The 23,058-nt window shown below is 43.0% G+C and overlaps 1 protein-coding gene across 4 annotated transcripts in view; it reads right to left on the bottom strand.

Moving 5' to 3' along the window:
* EPS8 (epidermal growth factor receptor pathway substrate 8) overlaps positions 1-13,954 on the bottom strand; it is a 130,121-nt gene extending 116,167 nt beyond the window's left edge. For 2 of the 4 annotated variants that reach the window (XM_018919828.3, XM_009095155.4), the window contains exon 1: positions 13,353-13,954. The gene's annotated coding sequence lies outside the window, so the exon portion shown is untranslated. Of the gene's footprint in view, positions 1-12,399; positions 12,482-12,833; positions 12,969-13,352 lie in introns of those variants that run through there. The other 2 variants (XM_018919827.3, XM_018919826.3) reach the window with 2 other exon arrangements.
* Between the last annotated feature and the right edge of the window lie 9,104 nt (positions 13,955-23,058).

A 23,058-nucleotide genomic window follows, 5' to 3' on the forward strand; every position in this document is an offset into this window, starting at 1 on the left:
TGAAGACAGCAGCATTTTGAGATGTCTTTGTAGTACTACCCCACTGACATACCAATGAGATAATCTAATTCCTGAGCACTGCAGAAGAACATTAAGGAACATAAAGAGAGACAAAAGAGAACATTAAGTTGGTTTAGATCCTCTCTCTCTCTCTCATTTTCTTAAAAAAGTCCTCTCATCTCAGATAAACAGAGGATTTTTCTTAGTTTATTTGCTTTTATGTCTGGGTTTAGGCATTGCCCAGCAGAGTTTTCATGAAAACATAATGCCTGTTTAAAATAGTACACACTTCAAATAAAAGATGTCTCACAGTAAGATAAGGACAGGAAAAAAAAATAACAAGAATGGTGACAAATTATTTAAAATCGTTTCCAAATGATCTAAGTTTCCTTTAACAAAACAAGCTTGGGGTTTGCTTTGGGTTTTGTTGTTTTTTTTTTTTTTTTGTCATGGGTTGTTGTTTTTTTGAGATTCTTGAGCCTCAACCTCAAAATCATTAAACAGGCAGACAATGTGTTCTATTAATTTCAGTGGAAAAAACAAGTACTGCAAGATCAAGGTTCTGATGCTGCAGAAACCCTCTCACCCACAGCTGAACAACTCATGAACATCACTACTAATCTTTATCCCTGGGCTGAAAAACTCCTTCAAACTCATAAAGGTAAATTTCAGGCAATTTGGGGTTTTTTTTTTCCTGCTTTTTTCTTTCTGTCAGAGCAACAACTGAGTTTATTTCTAGGAGCTCTAGGGGGATTGTGTGTCCAGAGTGGAGAGTGCACACTTGGATCAAGAACACTAACCACATATGGTTTCTAATCAGTGAGTGCAGTATCACCATCCCAATGCCTATTAAAAAAAAAAAAAAAAAAATTCAGGACAGAAATGACCCCAAGCTCCAGATATGCATCATTTCTAAGGTCAGCTGGTCCCTGAAGGCATGTGTCTATTACAGGGCAAGAACAGGGGAATAACTGGAAGTCTGTGTTATTTTATGTCACCGTGGCAAGAACACTGCCTCAGAACATTTCCTCATTACTGGAAGCAAGAGTCCCATGCAGGGAGAGCATAAAGAGCAAGGTCAGCTGTGAAATTGCCACATTTTTTCCTTTACATCCTAAAGAAGTCACTGCACTAAAGCTCTACAAGGAAGGCTTTAAAACCAAGAAGGGCTCACATTGCTTGTGACACATTCCCACAGAAACCAAATTTTTGGACTCCAGTTACTAAATTGCCTGTAGTGACATCTGTAAATCTTGTTTGATAGAAGCCATGAGGAAGACGTGACAATATTGAAAAAAATGTTACTGCTGGTGATGCCTTGTGAAGGCTGACCCAGAACAGAAGCCAGACAGAGTTCCAGAATACAGCAGGGATTTATTCCAAGGATCTCCTCCATGGATCCACCTTTGGCAGCACCAGAGCCCAGCCAGGGCTGCACCCAAGATGACCCAAAATGGCCCCAAAATGCCCGGCCGGGCACGGGGTCTGTCCCTGGGATCAGCTCTGCTCCATTCCCACCTTGCAGTTCATTGTCCCAGCCCAGCTTTAGCCCAGGCACTCCCACCCTGCTTGTTTTTCTCTCTCCAGCCCACGGGGTTTGTGCTCCTGGGCTGAGATTGGGATCATTTGTCCTTGGTGCCCAGCTGGAGCAGGAATTGTTTTGTCTCCCTGCTCTGTGCACAGAGCTCACCATCCCCTGGTGTGAAGCTCAGACCCACACACTCAAGCAGCACAGAATGTGAAAATAGAAAAGCCAAAACCTGAGGCACCACTGGCATTACTGGAAATACTAGCACAGCACACATCTGGACATCCCAGAGTCTGTACAACACCAGTTCCATGCTCTAGGCAGCAGGAAAGCCACAAATCTCTCAAAAATTGAAGTGAACAAGAACAAGAACATCCCCAACACTCCTATGGATTCCCCACCCAGGCGAACATGGCCTTAAACTCCTAAAAACTGCTGTGCAAACAAGGGCCTCAGTCTGCCACATGAGCAAAAAGTGATTACACAGACAAGCACACAATGGCTGAGAAAGGGATGTGAGTTTACACAATTTATCCAGTGAAGCATGAAGGACAGAAGTAGGGACTCCAGGATCACCTGCTTCTAGCCTGTGAAGGTTTTGGGGAAAAGGTGTGGGTATCTAGAGGAAGAAACCTGGATTGCATCTGCTATGTGCCAAAGTAGACATATATATAGATATAAATAAATATATATATATGCTATATATAGATATAAATAGATACAAAGTGTATATACATATATATGTACAAAGTGTATATATATATATATACACACACATACATACGTATATATATATATTATATATATATGTGTGTATATATATGTGTGTATATATATATATATATATACACACACACACATGCATAAACAACAGCATCCAGAGGGTTGCACCACGTTCTGGCATTCACATGATTCCCACCCAAAGAACCACTAAAAATTCACCAATGTCTTTAGTTTAAAATTCCAGTGTTTGCCAGGGGCAGGTAGTTGAAATTACTGTGTCTATCTTCCTCTGAGAGGAAAGCCAAGGAAATTTGATTAATATTTTTCTAGCAGAAATAGAAGGGCAGAAACTCTCCTCCTTCGTACACTCTGGAGGTCAAACTAGATGAGGTAATGCTCTCTTGTGGTTTCCAACAGGTTTTATAGATTATCTGACTTAAAAATAGACACAATGTTTAAACAATAACATTCTCCTGAAATTGAGTGCCTGATACAGCAAGCCCCCAGCCACTGTCTAACATCTGGAGGGACTACAACCATACAAAGGTTTGTAATAAACCAAAGGGAAAATGCCAGGTAGATACTCCAAAGTTGAGTACTGCTGACTCTCTCCACCTGAAAAGCAGGTGATATATGCTTCCTTCTGCACAGCCTGCTTTAGCTGGGTGCAGATTTCCACAAAACCATGCAGATGCAGGATGTGCCTGTAGTACAGAACCATACCCAGGTCTGGGCAACACCACAGCAGCAAGGACCTCTATCCTCAGCCAGGAGACACAAAAGTGTCCCCTGCAATTGGAGCCTGTTTCTGGCTCAGTGGAATTGTTCTTTGTCACCTACACCCCTGCTTGACTTGCCACCAGCTCAGCAAACCTCTCCCTGACCTGCAGGAACTGCCTGGAAGTCCACTGGGTATCACTTAATTCCACGAGCCACTGAGTACACCAACAATGGGAATCAGATTACTTTGCTCATGTGTTTTGACAACAGCAATTTCATTCTATTTATTATGATAATTCATAAAGCACCACCAAATGCAGCGCAGGATCTCTTATGAAAATAATTCCAGCCCAGTAATGCAGGATCTTGTTGAAGCACACCATTAATTCCTTGACAGTTAGGGAACAAGCCAAAGACTTTGTGCAAATGAAGGATTAGCAAGGTCTCAACACACACATTTCCTTGCACTTAAAACATGCAAGGAGCAGACCTTATTAAATCAGCATTTCATAGGATGCTTTAAAATTACAGCCCTTGAGGCAGATATTTCTTTTTTGTACTTCAAAAGACAGTTATCATACTACTCTGTGTTACAGTCTGGGGTAACAGAAAAACAAATTCCTATCTAATTCTTCTACCTCTGTATACAGGGAGCATAAAATAGTTGCTCTTTCCCACAGCTGTCAAAACCCCCCAGACTTTCATTCACAATGAGGTGTCACCAGTCTCTCACAATGAGAGAACAGCTCCAATACAATGCTATGAATTGTCTTCCACTTGGCTACTGAAAACATTTTGAGCAGTAACCTTTTCTGAACCTACCATTCAGCACTTGGGTTGTCTCTATATGTGCCTCAGGGCTATATTGTCTGCCTCTGTGTACTTAAAGTGCTTCTATTTCTATGCAGAACAACTTTGTGGTTGTACATTTTGTGGTAGTTTTGAAAGTAAAATTTGCCTAAAACTGGGGGGGGAAAAAAAGGCTTGGAACTTTTCTTCTCAGTGTTTTATAATGTTCAAAGTTGTCTGAAAATTTGCTTACCTATAAACATAAAGTACTGAGTAAGTTCCCTGCTTTGCATGCCCTCTGTTTTCAAAGTCACTATGAAATCATGACAGCCATGATCCACATTTGTGTGATCCCTCTAACTTCTTAACTAACTCAGGTCTGAGTAGAACTGACCCAGAAGCTGTTAGGGAACATCCCTTACAAGTAAAACCAGCATTTTACTGAATATGAAAATATTGTAAGAGACAGATTACTTGCTATTGGTAGTTTGACAGCCCAACTTAACATATTAGAACCCCTTAAATCCACCAGAAATACCTGCCAGTTTTCAAACCAAGACCTCATAACAAACAATTAAGAATGCTGAAAGAGCTTGCTGAAGATGTTGCATTCTTCCAAACTTTTCCATCTTATCTCATCTCAAATGTTTACAGTAAAAAGAACAGAGATGTTTTCTTCAAGCCACAGTTTTTATCAAGCCTCTCCAACATTCAAGCAGCACAATATTCTTCTTCTAATGTGACCAAGTAACCCCCTCTGAACCTCAGGAGATGTTTGCAAAATAATTGTTCCTCCTCACTGCTCCTTTGTTATTACTTTATTTTTTCCACACTCTTATTACTTCAGGCAGAAATAACTTAGAGATATTATCACCAGTTTACCAAAACAGAATTCCCCTGAATTCATTTTCTTTTAAGCTAGACTTTCACAATTAAATTCTACATTGGAGCTAAATCTAATGATTTTCAACGTGGCTGAAACTGATTGGCTCCCTAAGTGTACATTTTAATTCTTCCCTCTCTCATTTTGCTCACTAGAAGAGAAATGAATCTACCTTCAAGCCTGTTGGAATCAATCTTCCTTTCTCTTTCTCACAATTTATAAGCCAGAGGCTTAAAAAGTGTTCATATCCGCTTTTAACAAGCTGGTTATGTGAGATAAGCACAAGAGCATTAATAAAAATAACTCAGCTTTAAGTCATGAATGTTTTACAAAAGTAGACCTTAAAAAAAAATATAAATTGCAAAGGCTAATGGTGATTTATACCATGTTACTTTTCCTCTTCTACCCATTATCAATCATCTCTAAAAGATCCCTTCTTTTATATGCCAGAGTCATAAATGCAAATGCTGCCAGCTCATTCCTAATCAGGGACACACTGCACAGCACAGACAACCCCCAGTGAGTCCTGGGACCTCTAAGCATACTGCAGAACAGGGTTTATTCTTTTCCAGTTCTGGACTTCTACTTCTTTATTAAAATTATTTAATTTTTTTTAAGTCCTTCACAAAGATTTCAGAGCTGTCCCACACACTGTATTTCAGTATGGTCACACCATCACTTTCTCCCCATCCTCAATGTCTCCTGAGTTCACAAAAAATCTATTTAGGCAACAGCAACACAACCACTGGCACTGAAACTTTTATTACTTCAATTAAAACAAAGCAGCTGGTAGTAATAATAACACTACTTAGCATTTATATGCTGCTTTATATCTTCAAAAGCCTGTATAAATATTTGTTAATTAAGCCTCACAAAACTCCTGAGAGTCAGATATGTTTTTTGTTTATAAATAGGAAAACTGAGACAGAGAAAAAAACAGATGTTTCCAAAATTGAGATTTTTAGATTATTTTTTAAAAAGGGAATGGAGATGTCTGGACAATAACTTTCAGAGTTATAAAAGGACAGCTTAAAATACTCACAGAACCCACTGGGACATAAACTCTCATGCTCTAAGCATCCACCTCCTCCTCCAAAAAAATTCAGTGTTTTCCCTGGGAAGACACAGCTCCCTGCTGCCAGCTGCCCTAGGCCACTTGCATGTCAACATTCAGCTTTCACATAAAAAATGAGGAAAACTCTAAATTCAAAGTAGAAAAGAACTTGTTCTACCAATGTATCCAAGGCTCCTCTGAGAACATCTTACAGTCATGTTCAGTAAGACTCTCTATTGAAGAGACTTTCTGGATGTGTATTAGACACCTCACTCACAGAGGGAAAACAAATGCCTACACACACTCTAACACCTCTCTGCAAGGTCTGGAGTTGTAGAACTGCGTGATGAGAGCTTAAAATTACTGCCTTGACAAAGTACACACACTGTAGGGAAGACAGGACTTAACCCACAAAGACTTGACTCTCCATATAATTTCACACACCACAATTCCCACTGAGAACAGTGGATCTGAAATGCTTTAGAGAAGACATTGGAATAAAGAACACCAAAGGAGGGAAGGAATTGGGGTTTGAGTATCCAAAAGCTTTACTGCATGAAGCTGAGCAGGGAGCACTGTGTGCAATTAAAGGGTGATGGAAAACAAAAAGGGTAGGGGAAATAGGGGTTAAATAAAGAAACAAAAAAAGAAAACAAAAATAAAGAGCAGGAGAGTTAAAGTTATATCAAGACTCAACAGTAGGATAAGGAAGATGGTGGAGAAACATGGCTGAGGCAAGCAGAGGGGGAAGGAAAACCTGAAGAGTTCAGCCAGGGCCAGGCTGAGCAGGGAGAGGCAAACCCAAGCTGAGGACAAGGCTCTGAAGGCAGCAACCATGGGAAGGGACACTGTGACTGCAGTGCAGAAGCTGTTTCTTGGCAGAGGCAGGACATTTGTCACCCAGGAGTGACTTAACCAAGAGACACCAAGGTACAAAGTCCAGATTCCTCAGGCTGTCCTGCCCTCTCTGTGTGAGATAGCACCAAGGGCTAATTACCAGTTAGCCCAGATTTATTAGCCTTAACGAAGTTTGCTGCTAAAACAGAAACAGATCCCATCCTCTAGCTCCCAGCCCTCTACCCTGGACAAGATTTCATCCCTGAACAAAGGAAGAAAAGGAAACAGAAAGTTGAAACATTACACTAAGGGCTGCGAGAGCACAGGAAGAATTGCAAAGCAATAAATTATGCTGGAAGTGAAGCAGAGAATAAATAATTCCAGAGTCTGAGATGAGATTGGGGGGAAAGAAGAAAACACATGGATTTCATATGCAGCCCGTTTGAATGTGAAACACAGATGTATATTTTTATCTCCAGCTGAAGGCAGTACAATGCACTCGTTGCCTTCTGAAGACATGTTGTGCAAAGCTGAAAATGACTTTAGAGGCACAAGAATAAATGGTTGACTTTTCCACACCATTTTTTAAATGGCACAGAAGATCATCAAGCTAAATTTTATTGCCACATGATAACACAAACTCTTCATGATGTAACTCAATTTCCCTGCATTATCCTTGCCAGATCATTGAGTCCTCCATGTGTCTGAGTGCACAGGACAATGTACAAGATGAATGTCTCACTCCTCCTATAAGATCTCACATTCACACACTCTGAGCAATAGAACAGCTCATTCAGAAATATTTTTAAGATGTACACTGGGATTCTCACAGGCATTGAGTTCTGAAGCAAATCCATGCACCTTAACCAGATACCTAACACCCAGAAACACCAAGTTTCTTCCTAATCCCTTATGGAGTAGGGAGCAAAAAGCTTTCTTCAGGCTAATTACTTCAAATTATATTTTAGACTGGAAACAAAGAGATCTTTGTCTCAGGAAATAGAGAAGACTACACCTCAGACACGTTGTGGAAACAAATAAAAAGATCAGTGGCCTCGGAAGGAGGAAGAGTACATTAGAAGGAAGAGCAAAGTCCTCAGTTTTCATGAAAGGAGCATTCAGAGGGATGAATCAAGCCCTCTCAACCACCCCAGACTGAAAGAACCTGCTCATTAACCAAAGTTCACATTTCAGGTGAAAGACAATTCACTGGAACCTTTACCGGAACAAAACAGAGCAAGATCAAAGTCTACCTAAAGGCAAAACATTGACAAAACTGGGATAATCTTGTATCTCACCAGGTATCCACAAGTATTGAGGAGCAAACGAGCTGTGAGCTCAGGTATTTCTCATGTTTTTTAGAATCAGTTTGATGCAGCTGTTTTGGGGAGGGGGTGTTAAAAACCATTTCCTAATGGGTGTGGGTTTATCTAATGGACAACAAGCAGGTGCTGCTGACACCTCACTTTCAGCTCCTCTTTGCTCTTGAGACGATTTCTGGAGGGTGAGGAGAAGGGAGAACTGATGGGAGAAGCAGCAATCCTAGTGCCTGGATTTTCTACTTGGTCAACTCTTTAAAAATGCTTTTACATGCAGGAGCAGAAATCAAAGTAATAAATACAAATCCACCAGGAGTCACTTCTTTATTTTCCAGTTATAAACATTGCTGAGCTACAGACAATAAGATAAACTCTTGTAGTACATTTAGTCTGCAGCATCCAGCAGCTCCAGCAAACTCCAGCCCCAAGAACCAGCTCTGGCAGTTTCACAATTATCCCAGCTGAATGCAGCTCCCCTGCACTCAGAGAAAGCTTGAAAGGAATCAGGTGTTCCCTGTCTTCAGGGGCAAGCTATAAAATCTAGAAAATCCATGAACTGTAACATTTTGGATTGTTAAAAGATAAATCCTCTCTTTCATGTAAAACCAATGTGTTCTTGAAAAGAAAACAAACAAAAAACCCAAAACAAAATCAATAATGAAACAAAACAACAAAAAGACAAAAAAACCCCAAACAACCACATTATCTGTATGGAAACTTTTTAAAGTTACTGGACACCCATAACACCTTCACTCAACAGATGCCATTCTTAAAATCATTGATTTCCACTAATTATTCTGTTGAAACACTCAGTTTTCACAGTAGTCCAGGAGAATGGTTTAATCATTTTTGAGTTTATACTGGGTTTTTTGCTATTCTTTTTTCCTCTGTGGCTTTATAGAGAAACTAACAATTTCCATGGTTGCTCAAAGTGACAACAGGAGCGAGGCTTTGAGAACAAAGACAAGTAGAATCCCCTGTCACACCACCACAGTAATGAAGACGCCTGTCATGCATCAGAAAACTACACAACAGAAATGGACAACTTCATGGAAAACGCTAACTCTGCACCTTGGAGGCTAGAGACATCTGCTAACTTTGTCTGTTCAAGGTTGCTGAAGTCTATTCATCGAAAGACAAAGGTAATAAATGCAAAGAAAGTAATTTGTAATTTGCTATTTCCATGTCAGATCTTAACCCTGTGGAGATTCACAGCATGCCTAACTTTAATTACAGAGACAGTGGCATGGAGAGGGAAGAGAAGAAAGGACTGGAAGCGTTCAGCTAGTAGCAATTCAAGGCCCTGAGTTGGCTGATATTTTAAAATGTTACTAAAACTGATGTTACAATCAAAGCCATGTGTTAGTGATTGCAGCCTCACGGCCACAGCTCAAAATGAAACAGATCTTAAAAAGTTCATGCTAACAACATTTCCATTTTGTGATTCATTTCTTATCCCCCAGTGTCAATGACACAAAATTAGGAGGGGGGGGAAAAAAAAGAAAGAAGAGTCCCTCCTCGCTAAACAGATGTGGAGGTTGCTTCTTCCCACACCACCAAGGTCCTTCCAAGAAGGCTGGGACTCTCCCGGAGGCACCAGCTGTCAAAGACACCTTGCCTTAACAATCCCCTGCAGTGACTGCAGAGCATTGTTTTATAAACAGCTTTGCAAATGTTTTCTGCACACACCCAAAGCAGCGTCACTGACTTAGGTGAAACTTTCGATGGCTTTACACCTAAATTCCTCTACGGGCACATCAGGGGAAATGGTCACTCAGGACTGCGCTAGCAGCTGAAGTTTATGGCAAAACAAAGTTCACCATCTAACTTGGAATTCAGGGTAAAAAACTGAAAATCCTAGGTTAAATCAGAAGATAAAGCTGTACAAGACAGAATGTCATTGTTTTGGATGAATAAATTGGCAGATGAATCAGAGTCCAGCTCTGCAGTTAAGATAAAATGGCACCAGTTACAGCCCCTCCCCAAAGGCAGGAATTCTAGTTTCTTCTGGTTTGAAGCATTTAGTTATGGAAAAACCAGAGAACTAGCACTGAATACAAGAAATGAGCCTCTTATATACTGAATTTTCACACTGAAAAATATACTTGGGATGGAGGTACAAGGATCAGGCTGCACTGCAAGCAACAGCTCCAAGGTGCTAAACATCTTTTTTTTCTGGCCACCAGCCCAACAGCAAAAAGAGATTGGAGGGGTCACAGAGGGCTCCCTTTTTCTCCCTGGCACAGCCAAAAGCTCTCTTTGAAAAAATTTTGTGCATAGAGCAGTCATTCACTGTAAGAGGAGAGATGCAGGAGCTGTAACCAGGAATGCAAGAGCAACAAGTGGTAGACACTGAAACCAAAGTTAGCAAGTGCTTTACTGGTGCAATCTTTGTCGTGTGGACTTCTAGTCTTCTCTTATCTCCCCACAGTAACTGAAGAATTCTTATATATTTAATCTATTTTGACCCTTGGGGCTTTAGTTTTTGACTTGAGATGTTAGATTTTAATAAGCTGTCACCCACAGGGGAAAAATGCAGTAGTTAATGTGCCTGATTCACCATTTACAGCTGGACTAGGGACAGAAAAAAAAAAAAAATCAACCCTATTTCAAGAATTTAGTTGTCACCAAGTGGAAAACTTCAGTACTTTTTCCATCTGTGCATTTCACAGCAGAAGTAAGTTCAGATTAATCTTGCCCTCTCCATTACTGCTGTATATAACTAGCACCTAATCATTACTGGGTGTTGCTGCTCCTGGGGTGTTACCTCCCTCCAAATAAATCTCACGGGACGCTTTGTCTGCTTTCAAAATCACAGAATCACTCAGAAACCAGCACTCAGGGCTAGGAGAAGGCATAACTCAACACCACAGCCTCCATGAGCGTGTGACAGCACGAGCCAGCTGGACAACTCAAATCCAAAGCCATTTCCATTTCCTTTGGCTCCCCAGAAAAAGCAGGGAGCAGGCACTGCCTGCTCCGGTGGAGCCTTGAGCACAGGATCTCCTTACCTGAGAGCTAACAATGCCACACTCCCTGTGAACTGTGAATCAGGAGGAGACATGGGGCTTCTCCCTTACACCTTGGAAACTCTGCGAGCTCTTTGCAGTCCCCACCGCCCTCTCTGTCGCTGAGAGGGAATCACCAGCTCACTGCAAGCCTGGCCCTGGAGAGGTCTCCTCACAGGGCAGGGGCTGCAGCGTTTCCATGGGTATTCCAGAGAAAGGAGACCGGCCACACCATGCTGATTAAGTATTTCCAGTTGCTAACAACAAAAAATGGTCATTTTTATGTTCTCCCGTGCAAGCAACTTTTGTAGCTGACATACAGACATTGCACAATTACAAACGAGAAGGAAGAGAGTCGATAGGAAGGGAGGAGGACACATTTTTGATGATGGAGAGGAGCAATTAAAATATGATCTATGCTGAGAAGGCATGCGAGATCCATCACTTGGTTAATATTTCAGCAGACACAATGCAGAGGAGAAATACTTTTACCTTCAGCACTTCACCTCAAGTAAACAAAGCAGACTCCACCAAAGGTCACACCACTCTGGAGGGTACAAGATTCACCAGCCAAGGCAAAGCACAGTTTCTGAGTGGGAGGGTTGGTTTTCAATAAACATCCTTAAGAAAAACCTGTTCCACCCTTTCTTCTATTGCCTGCTACTAGGTGGCTTGAAACTACGCTTTAGTGGAAGCTGCAACATCTCACTTTTCGTACATACTGAGGTCACGGTGGGGGGCAGGAGCACCTTAAATTATTCCTCAAAATGCCCCTAACCTGTTTCCAAGGTGTGCCCAGGTCACTCGCACGCTGGCAGTGCCTTAGGGAGTGAATGTCATGGCGATGAGAGAGCCAGAAGGAGCAAAGACGCCAGGGAAAGTTACCAGAGAGAATGAAAGGGCTGAACAGCGGGGGACATCAGAGACAGCAGGGGAGAGCACCAAACAAACGCGGGCATTCAACAGGATTATCCCACCCAAAGCTGCTCTTTGCCCGCTACCAGCTACAGAGACGGAAAAGCCAGCTGAACCACCGGGGGAAAAATACCCCAGAAAGGACTGAAAGGGGGAAAAAATGCCCCAGTAAGGGCTGAGAGGCGAGTCACCTGGTAGAAGGTGAGGCAGGAGGTGGGCACGGATGGTGCCTCCGCGAGCTCCGGCGGGGATGCCCAGCCCGCCGCCCCCGGTGCGAGCCCGGCGGGCGAGGTGCGGGCAGGTGTGGCGGTAGCGCAGCGGCAGGAGGAGAGCACACGCACACCTACACGGACACACACATCCACACACACCCCCCGAGGGCTTCGTGGGTGTACAGCCAGGCGGGGAAAAAACCTGCAGCAGCGATCACGGTCGCCGGGGTGTCCGGGAGGGACTTCTCAGCGCCTCTGTCCGAGCGCAGGGCGGCGACGGCAGTGGGGACAGGCCGGGGCAGCGCCCCGCAATCCGCCCTGCACCGGCTGCCCCGCCGGCTTTGGGGTCGCGGAACAACCCGGGGGCTCGACGCCAGGGGGGAATCCCAGCCCTCCCCGCCAGTCCCTTACCTTGCCCCGAGTCCTCCTCCCGGCCCGGGGGCGGCAGTGGCCGCGGGGCTCCGGGCGGGCGCGGGGGCTCCGCTCCGCTCCGCGCCGCCAACAAAGTGCGGGAGCGGGGCGGGCAGCGGAGCAGCCGCGGCGAGCGGAGCGGAGCGGAGCCGAGCTCCCTCTGCCGGGCACCCGGCCCGGCCCGGCCCCAGCCCCAGCCCCAGCCCGCGGCCGGGGCGGGCCCGCGGAGGGCAGCGCGGAGCTCCCGCGCCGGCGGAGCGGCCGCACGGAGCCCTGCGGGCTCTGCTCGCCGCCTCCCTCCTCCCGCTCCCTGCACGGCTCACGCCATGCAAAGGTGCTGAGAGCAGCGCCCCGGAGCCGGGCTGGAACGTGGGAGTTTAAAGTCATCGTAAAAAATAAAATAAAATAAACACAAGGCCACACACAAAACGTACCATGACTCCAAAGCAACATTCTGCCCCAAAGAAGTAGGTGTAGCTAAAGCACCTTTGGAACCACTGGTCCACGGGAACAAAAGTCTCCCGTCTTCGATTGAAATCCCGGATGAAATCTCCCAGCTGTTTATGTTGTTTCCATCTGGCATCTCATTCCTCCCCACTCTGACAAGTCACACGTGGCTTTCGCTCAGCGCAGGGGAATGGTCCCTATCGGCACTCAGGTAGCCAAAGCCTTCTCGCTACACTGTTAGCACAGTCGGGATTGCTCTAATGAACCACTTCCCCTCCTAAAACCCGGCTGTTCCGCGACAATCTGCTTTCACTGATTTCTCTTTCAAATAAGTTTTTGCCTTATGTGACTCCAGAGAAAAGCTAGAAAGCATAAATCTTTTACAGCATCAGACATATGAAAAGAACCTCTATTCAAGTGCTGTATAGGAGAGCTAATCTGATTTTTGAGGTTCTGTTCCTGATTTTTGATAGGATTCAATTGCCAATCCAGAAAGAATTACACACCTGCTTAATTGCGTTCCAGAGGCTCCTTCCAGGCTTCACCAAGATCCCTTAGGAAGATTAGAATCATATCTGGACCAAACAGCTAATTCCACCGAGCCACGGCTGTCAAAATGGAGCAACAGGTCCTTTATGCTACAAAGTTTCTGTGATTCCAGGCCCTCCCCAAGAAACCCGCAGAGGAAAAGTATAAAGTAAGGAAAGAGCAGCTGCTTGCTGAAATTTCCACTCAGTTCCAAGAAACGAGACTTGGCAGGTCCTTGCTTTTTATAGCGCTCCGTGACTCATTTGCAGAAGCAGGTGAAGTCAGAGCCATCACTGCCAGAGTCCTGCCCCTGACGGCTTCTCCAGGGAAGACACGGATTTTCCTGATTTTGGGGAAAAAAAAAAAAAAAAAGTGGAGAGGATGATATTGCTCAGCTACTGCTCGCAGCAGTCTGGTGGCTGAATCTCTTCTCAAGTGGTGCTACTCCATCCTTGACCTGGTGCTTGCCAGCAAATCTTCCTGAAATAAGGTCGGAATTCTATAGAGGGAGTTATTTTGCCAGGTTCGGGCTGAAGGCAGGGGCAGCAGCAGGCGTGCAGCTCTCTGTCGGCTCCTGAGAACCAGGCAGGAGAGCGTAACCCGAGCCTGCAGATCAGGCTGGGAGAGGTGGGGCCTCACTCCGCAATTGCTTAGGAGTTCACCTTAACCCTGTTTAAAAAGGAAAAAAAAAAAAAAAAAAAGAGAGAGAGAGAAAGAAAGAAAAGCAGTTCAGCCAACTTCCCCTTCCTGGCTCGGAGCTAGCAGAGCCCCTTGCCGTGCTGCATCTTCTACCAGTTCTGCCTTTGCTATTTTTCTGGTCCAGAAAGTGCTCCACAAAAGAGGAAAGCACCAAAAAAAAAAAAAAAAAAGTGAAATAAATCCACTTCTGTGTACCCAAACAAGCCCTGAAATGTGTAGATACCATATGCTTCCCTAGTTGGTTTCCAAGAAACCTTCAAATCTTAAATAATCTGAATATGGAGAGGCTACCTAGGTAATTCCTGTGAATGAAACTTACAGGAACACTGACAATTCCAAACTATGCCAGATGCCATACACACACTCCCTAAGTACATAATAACAGTAATTGATACTTAAAAGTGCTTACCCCATGAGAGGTAGAAAGAAAATTGAGAGATTCTCTTAAAGAAAAGGTTGGGGGTGGCTTCAGTCCTTGGCAACGATTCACAGTGCCTCTCTTCCCCCTTTTTCCTGGATAGAAGCCCAAGCCCACCCCCTGCTCCAATTCCCCTTAACAAAGGACAGAACACAAATGCAGAAGACCATTGTGGGCTGAAATTTTTGTTTGGTTTCACTTGGAAAGAAAACATTTTAAAGGAACAGAGAAAATAAAGAGGAAAGAAAGTGAGATGTGAGAATGAGGGAAGGGGAACCAGAAGGATAAATGGGAGAAGGATTTGAGGAAGAATTAATTCTATGACTTTTCTTCAAGATGTGTATAGTAAGTGTGGGCATTTATAGAATTATTTCACATGAGTATGAAGTTAATATTGCTGCAGAAAGGAAGCCAGGGATTGTAACACAGGGGATGAAGAAGCCATTTCACCAACGTTTGTCTGCTTAGAGAAAAGACAAAATACACCAAAGAATTTCCTCCTGTTGGAGATCAGCCTGAAGAGATTTTCTGGGCTGGGAACCTGCAGGATGGTTTACACACCACGGACGTTCTGGCAGCTCCATCAGAGGCTGTTTGCCGCCAGCCCCTTCCTTTCCTGCCTGGAATGCTGCCAGGCCCGGCAGCCCCAGCCAGGCGCGGTCCCTCCGCAGGTGCGCACGCAGGGAAGGCAGACACGGCCGGGGAGCAAACCTGCAGCTTCCCGGGGAGCGCCTCTGCTCAGCCCCTCTTGGAAACAAGGGCTCCGTTTGGGTTTGGGCAGCATTAGCTGCAGGCAGCCCAGGCATTGAGGAGTAGCTGCTGATACTGGGGTTTCCACTCTCGTTGAAAACAGACACCGCTGCATCCATTGGGTTTGCAGGAGAAAAATATACAAAGCAAGCCTCAGTCTTCTATTGATTTTGAGGCACGTGCAGCTCAGTGAGAAACGGCAGAATTGTTCCTGATTTAGGTCATAAAAATGCAAGATAAACCCAGAAGAATCCACAGCAAATGAGAGAACCAAAACAGACTGGCTTTTCATCCAGGCTACTCCATTCTTTATGCTATGAAAAACAAAAACAAAACCAATTATAAGTACAGAAAATATCTGTTTGCTGCTTAAAAAAAATATTTATTTCCTGCTCCAAAATTATAGAAGATATTTTGCATCATGGCTAAACTAGATACTATCTATAAAACCATGCAGGTAAGAGGATTTGAAGAACAACCATGGAGTTTCTTCTAGGCCCAAAGTAATTTGTAGTTTGATTGAGAGTTTCTTTTGGGTAGGTCTGGTTTTAAAGTATTCTGCTTAAATATGTCATCCTTTGTGCCATAAATATATGTGTACATATATACTGTGCACAGTATATATGTACCTATATGTGTACATACATAATATATGTGTACATAAATATATATGTACATATATTTCGACCATTTTTAGAAGACACAAAGTGAATGTGATTAATTGCTCTAAATTCAAATTTAATTTGAGTAGCAAATCTATGAATAACAGAATTACCTCAAAATTTGTGAGGTCTAAACATGTTCAGGACATTCAATGCTCTTCTACATTAATTAAGATGCTGGGGTCTGCTACCCAAAAAAATTACCTTTGGATAAACCTCTAATGTGTTTGGGTTTGATCCCCCTGCCCAGAAGAAAAGAAAAGGAATATAAAAGGATTGTTAAAAGACCTCTTCTCTCCTCCTTAGTTGATTCCTTTACTGAAAAGCTTGTGTTTTGTTGATTAATATGACATTACAGAACCTACTTGCAGTTTTTATAGAATCACCTTTCTAAGGAAGGTTGGTTCAGGCAAGCAGAGTAAAGCAGACCAGAGAGCTACCCACAATCCAAATGTGAAAAAGAAGGAGGAACTCAGTGTGTCTGAAATCCTCACAGAAGCTGAACTCCAGACTCAGCTCTGAACCAGAGGGAAAATGTCTGGACTGCTCCTGGCTGACTCATACACTCTATCCCAGCTACAGAGCCAAAGCAGCACAAAGAATTCCCAGAATTCTCATTCCCATGCAAGAAATGACTCTTGAGAAGAGCTCAGGGATAGGGCACGGAATGTATCGGGTGAGAGCGAGGTGTCTGTCATGGCATGGAGCTCCACAGAGGCTCCCAGTGACTGTGACAGATAAAACTGCCTCCTAGAGCTGTCATGAGTCACTTTGCCCAGTTTATGATGAGGGACCACTCTGTAGAGCAGAAAAGTTTGGTGTGAAAGAAAACACTCAGCTCTTTGCTCATGGTCCTTATAGTGCCTGCATTCCCAAGTCAGGGAACATGGAGTTACATCTCCTGGGTGTTCTGCTCTCTGTTTAATGTTATTTGGAGTTTGCATCAGTAAATGCACACCTTCCATATTTGTCCCTTACTCTAGCTGCTAGGGCTTTACAGATTTTATTCCTTGTTCCTAATTATTGTTACAGCCAGGAGGGAGATTATTTGAGTGAGCTGACTGAGATCAATGATCCAACTCTTCATCCTGAGCACAAAACTCTCCAGCCTGAAGCTGCCTCCACTGATGAGTTAAAAACTTCCCATCCAGCTGTTCCCACTACTAATGCATCAATTACAAACCATGTAATTTATGACTAGGGCTGAAGCTGAATGTGTGATGATAAAAAGCCTTGCAGTAAGACAAGGGCTGCATGACGTTGTGAATTCTCTGGCAGTTCTCCCTGCACCATCCTGGGAGGATTGCAATCAGCCAGTGAAGTAAAGCAGAGGACCTTTCTCCCTCTGGAGCCATGGGGAGTGCAGCCATTTATTTCAGGAGGTATAGAATCAGCCCCAAACCCTTAATTTGTTCATTACCTAATCTCTGTACTGAGAGCTGGTTGGCTGACACAAAGACTCTCTCCTGAAAGAAACTGGAGGTGCAAGAAACCTCTGCCATAATTTGGGCAAAGCTCAGCACGTTTGTGATTGCTAGAGTTTGATCTGTCACCTCTCAAGAGCTACACTGTGCTTGATGAATGAGACTCTAATTGAATTCATGCAAATAAATTGCAGGTTACGAAGCAAACTGAAATATTCTTACACATTTTGATGCTTTCGTGTTCCTATCTTACAGAGACAAAAAACAAAGAAGACACAGACAATCAGTCATTTTATATCCATACTCTGCTTTTTATAGGGAAGCATGACAGGTGTGTTTTATTACAATGGGATGTTTATTGACAGAGAGAGCACTAAACCTCAGATATTTCTTTTTCCTTGTATCTCATATTCATAAGAAAAAAAAAAAAAGCAGGCACAAAAAAATTATATGTAACTGCTAGAAACAAAATCATTTGTTTTGCCAGAATTTATAGAAGTTTCTGGTTTTTAGTTTCTCTTCTAGGGTTTTGAACTCTACTTCTGTGTTGGAGGGGGAATCATGTGGCTCATCCCAAAGCCTTCAGAGTTCTTGAGTCAAGCATTTAAGATCAATACATTCCATTAATAATCACAAGCTGTTGATAAAAAAGATGCTGACATTTTTATCTGAATTTGGGATTCACAGATTTCACGTTTCTTAGCAGAAATGTCAGCAGGAGAATCTTTCTTCTTGTAACAAATGACAAGGACTTGAGGCATTCACAAGATGAAGTTAAGCTTCTGAGAAACATCAAATATTATAATAAAATCATTAGATTGAACAGAATTACTTTGTAAACTTTTTTTTTTAATTGTTAATTGTGCTGGAACTTTTTTTTTTGTAAGTAATCATCCTGGTTCCTGTTTTTAAAGACAGAAGAGCCTTATTCAACTGTCCAAACTGATTAGAGAATGTGCTGGTCGCCTGAAATTCTTCATTTGCATACATCTCTTAGTTCTGATTGAATAATTATTTCATTAGCTGAGGGTGGTAATTGATAATGCTGATGTCGATTTTTTGGTTACATAGTTTTTGCCAAAGACCTCAGAGTATCAATTTTTTGGTTACATAGTTCTTGCCACAGACCTCACAAACTCCATCGGACTCAACAAGCTTTTTCTTTCCTACAGAGGGCACGCATGAGATAGAATAATTTCCATCCAGTTTTCAGATAAAAATCTGTAATGCCCAAGTTCCTAATTGCTTCAGCCTGTGACAGATGTGGCAGGTCTACAGCTGCATGACTTCATTTTGCCTTAAGGCACCCCAGTCCCTGTGGTAATATCAGCATTTGGAACACACTTAAACCAAATCCAAGAGGGCCTTCCCTGAGCTTGTGACAAGTAAGGAACAGCTAACAATAATTAAAAGGGAGATGAAGCTCTATGATTGTTGTGATCATTAGTTAGCCAGTGATGGGTTTCATACTGAGGTGGTCACAACTATTTGCTCAGCTCAGAGATTCTGAGGCAAGAACATGCCTAGCACATCACACCTTCTGCTTTCTTCAACAGAAAAGGCTGGGACATGGAAAAACTACTTGGAAAACTCCTGTCTGGAGGTCACTGCCTTTTAGCAGAGCTGGATGATTGAGAGGTCTTTGAGCACTATGCTTTAAGGGCTATCCTACCATCAGCTTGGTTAGCTGAGCTTAATTTCCCCTTAGTTCCAGAGCTGAGCAAAATCACATGGCAGAATCATATGTTACAGCCATATGGCATAGTGATTTTTACACAGATAGCAGCAAGAAGCTGATACTCTGTGCATTCTGACATATTTATAGCCCTGGTGTAATGATGCAAGAGGACAGCAGCAGCCTCCAGTGCAGGCACATGAGATTCAGTCCAGTGAAGTACAGGCACAGAATGGTACTAAAGATTTCAGGGTGATAAACCATTCACCCAGTGAATGAGCCAGGCAGAGCTTATTTTATATTAATTAGATAATTTGGAGTGTGAATATTTGTGTATTGTCACTATACTGCAACTAACTGCCTGTTGTGTATTAGTTCACATGTTAAGATATTAATGAGACAAAAAAATCTTGGCTTGTGTGTTCCTTCTTCACCAGCAACAGGATTTTGCACATAAATCTCTCTCCATCAGTCCTTCATGTTCTTCCTTTCCTTTAGATTGTGATGCCACAAAGCTTTTCCTACTCCTTTGTAAGTGCACTCACTGACACAGTGATGGACCCAAATAATTTTTTGTCCTGTCTAGGGGCAGTAAGACCCCCAAAGATCAAGTGTGACCAAGATCAAGACCTCCACAAGATCAAAGATTTTTTTTTCAAGACAGACAGCCCCTGCCCTCGCTGTGCCCATCACTGGCACACTGTGCACATGAGAGCTCAGCTCCCCTCCACTTCCCTGTGAATCCAGGGAGCACCAGCCCTTCTCCTTCCCTCCATGACCCTACACACAAGGGGGTGATGAGGGGAAGGGGCACCAGGTGGGGAAAAGCCCCCATGCCACATTGCAGGGGACAGGCACATCTGCAGAAAGGGTCCCATGGAGCGTCTCCTGCTCCACCTGCACCCAACCACCACGGAAAACTGGAGAAACCTGAGCTGCCCTCCCATCCTGACCCCTGCCAGGGGTGCTTTTCAATGAGCTGAAGGAAGAAATTGAGCTTACACATAATGATAGTCACCCTGTTTGTTTACAGAAACATTTTCCCACACCTTCCTTGGATTCAGTTTTAATAAGGGTGAGATTTTCAAGGCTGGGACTTGTCCTCAGGCATGAATAGGTATCCAGTGCCTTGCACAGCCAGGGCTCTCTGCTGAGAAAAGCCTCTGTATCCTACCAAACCAGGCAAAACTGTGACAAAAATGTCAGTCCTTCCTCTTTACATGAGCCTATGTTAAAAGAATAAGCAAGTGTAGCCACATTTCTCTTCACAGAGAAAAGCAAGGCACAATTCTTCCCAAGAATATTTCTGGGTTTCACATTCTCTGAACCTCAGAGAAAGGAAAAACGATTCTTATCTCATTTGCTGTGCCTGTGTTGTGCAAAAGTAGAATGCAATATGGAGATTGTTTACCCACAGTGATGGGGTTTTGTTTTCTTGGCCTGGCAGGGCCAGGTGTGTGTTTGTTGGGACTGTGGGCTGAGTGTCACGAGATTCAGGCTCTTGTGTGCAGTTGAGTGCTTGGCAGATTCAGTTTAGATGTAGTGTGTAACATAATATAGAATAATATAGTATAATAAAGTAATTAATTGGCCTTCTGATAGGATGGAGTCAGATGCATCATTCTCTCCCCTCATCAGGGTTGCCTGCAAATACTATAACCAAGCGCTTGGCCAAAAGAAGGATTTCTTCTTCCTTTGGAGTGGTGTCAGCCAGCAGAATTCACCACTCCAAAGAGCACCAGGACTGCTGTTGAATTTCAAAAAGGAGCCTTGAATGGTCTCGATCAGGCGGTGCTTGTGGCTGGTGCAGCTGGATGGAGACAAAAGGAAAAACTGAGAAGGGCTGAAACTCCTATAGAATGACACGGATGATTTAACCCTCAGAATGAGCAAGCACTGGGAACCCACTCATGATGCAGATATTTCTGGACTGTAAGAAAAGCAGGAAGAGAAGGAATCACCAAGTAAAATAAACAAACTAACAGTTACTGGAAATAACAGAATAAATAATCTGGAAAATTCCCCAGGAGGACTGAAGAGCTTTCAGATTCCAACTGTAAGACAGGGATACAGGCCAGCAATGTACACAGCAGGCATTGATAACCCACCTGATCTATCAGAAGTGTATTTCAAAGATTTGTAAACTCACAGAAATTGTAGATTTCTGGGATCTGAAGAAAATGTTGCAGGTTTGTGACTGATTTTTCCTTGCACTTAAAACTTGGAGGGTGTATTTCTACTGTTTTGGTGGAGGTGAGAAAAGTGAACTTCAGATGTCTGAAACATCCCTCCTCCTCCTCAGTCTGAGAGCAAAAGCAAAGCAAACCCAAATGAGATTTAGCACATACACCCACCAGAGAGGACTACAGCCAGCTTTGCATTCCTCTCTTATTCTCTGCCTCCAAATCCTACCCTCCCTTCTGGAGAAGTGAATTGTTACTTACAGAGAGTGAGACATGCTGAAGATTTATTTAGGTGTAATTACAAAACACTCTGAGATCCCGAGATGACAAGTGTGCTAAAACTGAACCCAAAGTCTTCTGAAGCCCAGAAGGATATCTCTAATTTATGGGACAATGGAGCAAGCCCATATATACTGCAAAATTACTACTGAACTTTACAGAGTAAATGGCTGTGGCAAAGGATAACTCAGGGTGTGCACAGCACTGTGAAACCAGAATTAATTATCCTTTCATGTGCCTTTGCATTGTATTATTTCAAAGATATATTCCTGTTATCCCTGTCTAAGTTATAGGCTGTTAAATTATCAGCACAGAGACTGCAACAACTGAAAACAAACCAGGAACAATGGTTTGAGCTTCCCTGTCTGTGAGAGCAGGGCAAATGGCACAGGCTGTTTTTCAGTGCTGAGTTGAACATAACATATATAACATGTGACAGCAGCCCCAATCAAATCACTATAGCACAGAGACAATGCTCCCCCAGTGTCAGGCTCTCCGTGCTGAGAACAGCTTTCCATTAATTTCCCTCATTTGTGAGCAGTTGTGAAGGAGTCCAAAAGCTTTGAGAAAATGAAAAATTCTCTGGTGTTCTTCATTTAATGTGCTTCTCCCAGGAAGCACAGGCAGAGACAGTTTGAGAGCTTATTTCTTTAGGGGACAGACAGACAGGTTCTGTTCCTCAGTGTTGTCAGCACTCTCCATTTACTCACAACTGAACACACACAATAGATCAGGTTGTGCTAACAGGGACATGAGAATTTTCATTATGAGAATTTTCATTTCAAGAATTTTCATTTCAACTCCATGTGCAGCTCCCCTGAGGAGGTACTGACCAAGAAAGTGGGAAGTTTTAAAGAAAATGTTGTTATGAGTGAATTTTCTCTTTAATGGGGTTAACTCCCATTGGCCACTGACATGACAGGCAATGGGCATGAGTGGAGTGAGCTTTCCTCTTTCAGGCAGACTTGAACTTCTGCAGGCTCAGACTGGCAGCTCTTTCCTCCAGACAGCAGCTTGGCCAGGGCAGTGACTCCAGCTGATGGCCACTCATGGCCAAAGCTGAGATTTGATGGACCTGATTCTTGTTTACTCTGCTACAGAGAGCAGTATACTTTAATCTTTGAATTTACTTCTTATTTTAGAGTGATTATTGATTATGGATTATGCAGTGTATTATTATTGTTATTCTAGTAGCTATAATATAATAGTTCTATTTTATAGATCCTATAACCCTAACAAAGAGCTCAGCAGTGTAAGAAATCAGGTCACAGAAATCTGGGGGAAAAGAAAGGATTCATATCAATGTAAACTGTTTTGGACTTGGGTTTCACTGACTATTGCATCCATTTAACTGCAACCATTCCAGCTTTTCTATCTATGGCAGTGTCACTGTCTTCTTAAGAAAGGATTAATTGCATAGTACAGAAAGATTCTCTGGGTATGAATAAAATTCTTTTGTTGCCCAACACAGAAATATTGTTCAAAGTGTGTTTATTCTAGTGAAAAAAACACCCATATTTCTGAATAACAGCTATAACAGAATGATAGTCTCTTTTAGTAGCAGACTTGTTCTTCAACAGGAAGGCTTTCCTCT

The sequence above is a fragment of the Serinus canaria genome, chromosome 1A, assembly GCF_022539315.1.
Source record: "Serinus canaria isolate serCan28SL12 chromosome 1A, serCan2020, whole genome shotgun sequence".
In the NCBI taxonomy this organism is placed as follows: Eukaryota; Metazoa; Chordata; class Aves; order Passeriformes; family Fringillidae; genus Serinus; species Serinus canaria.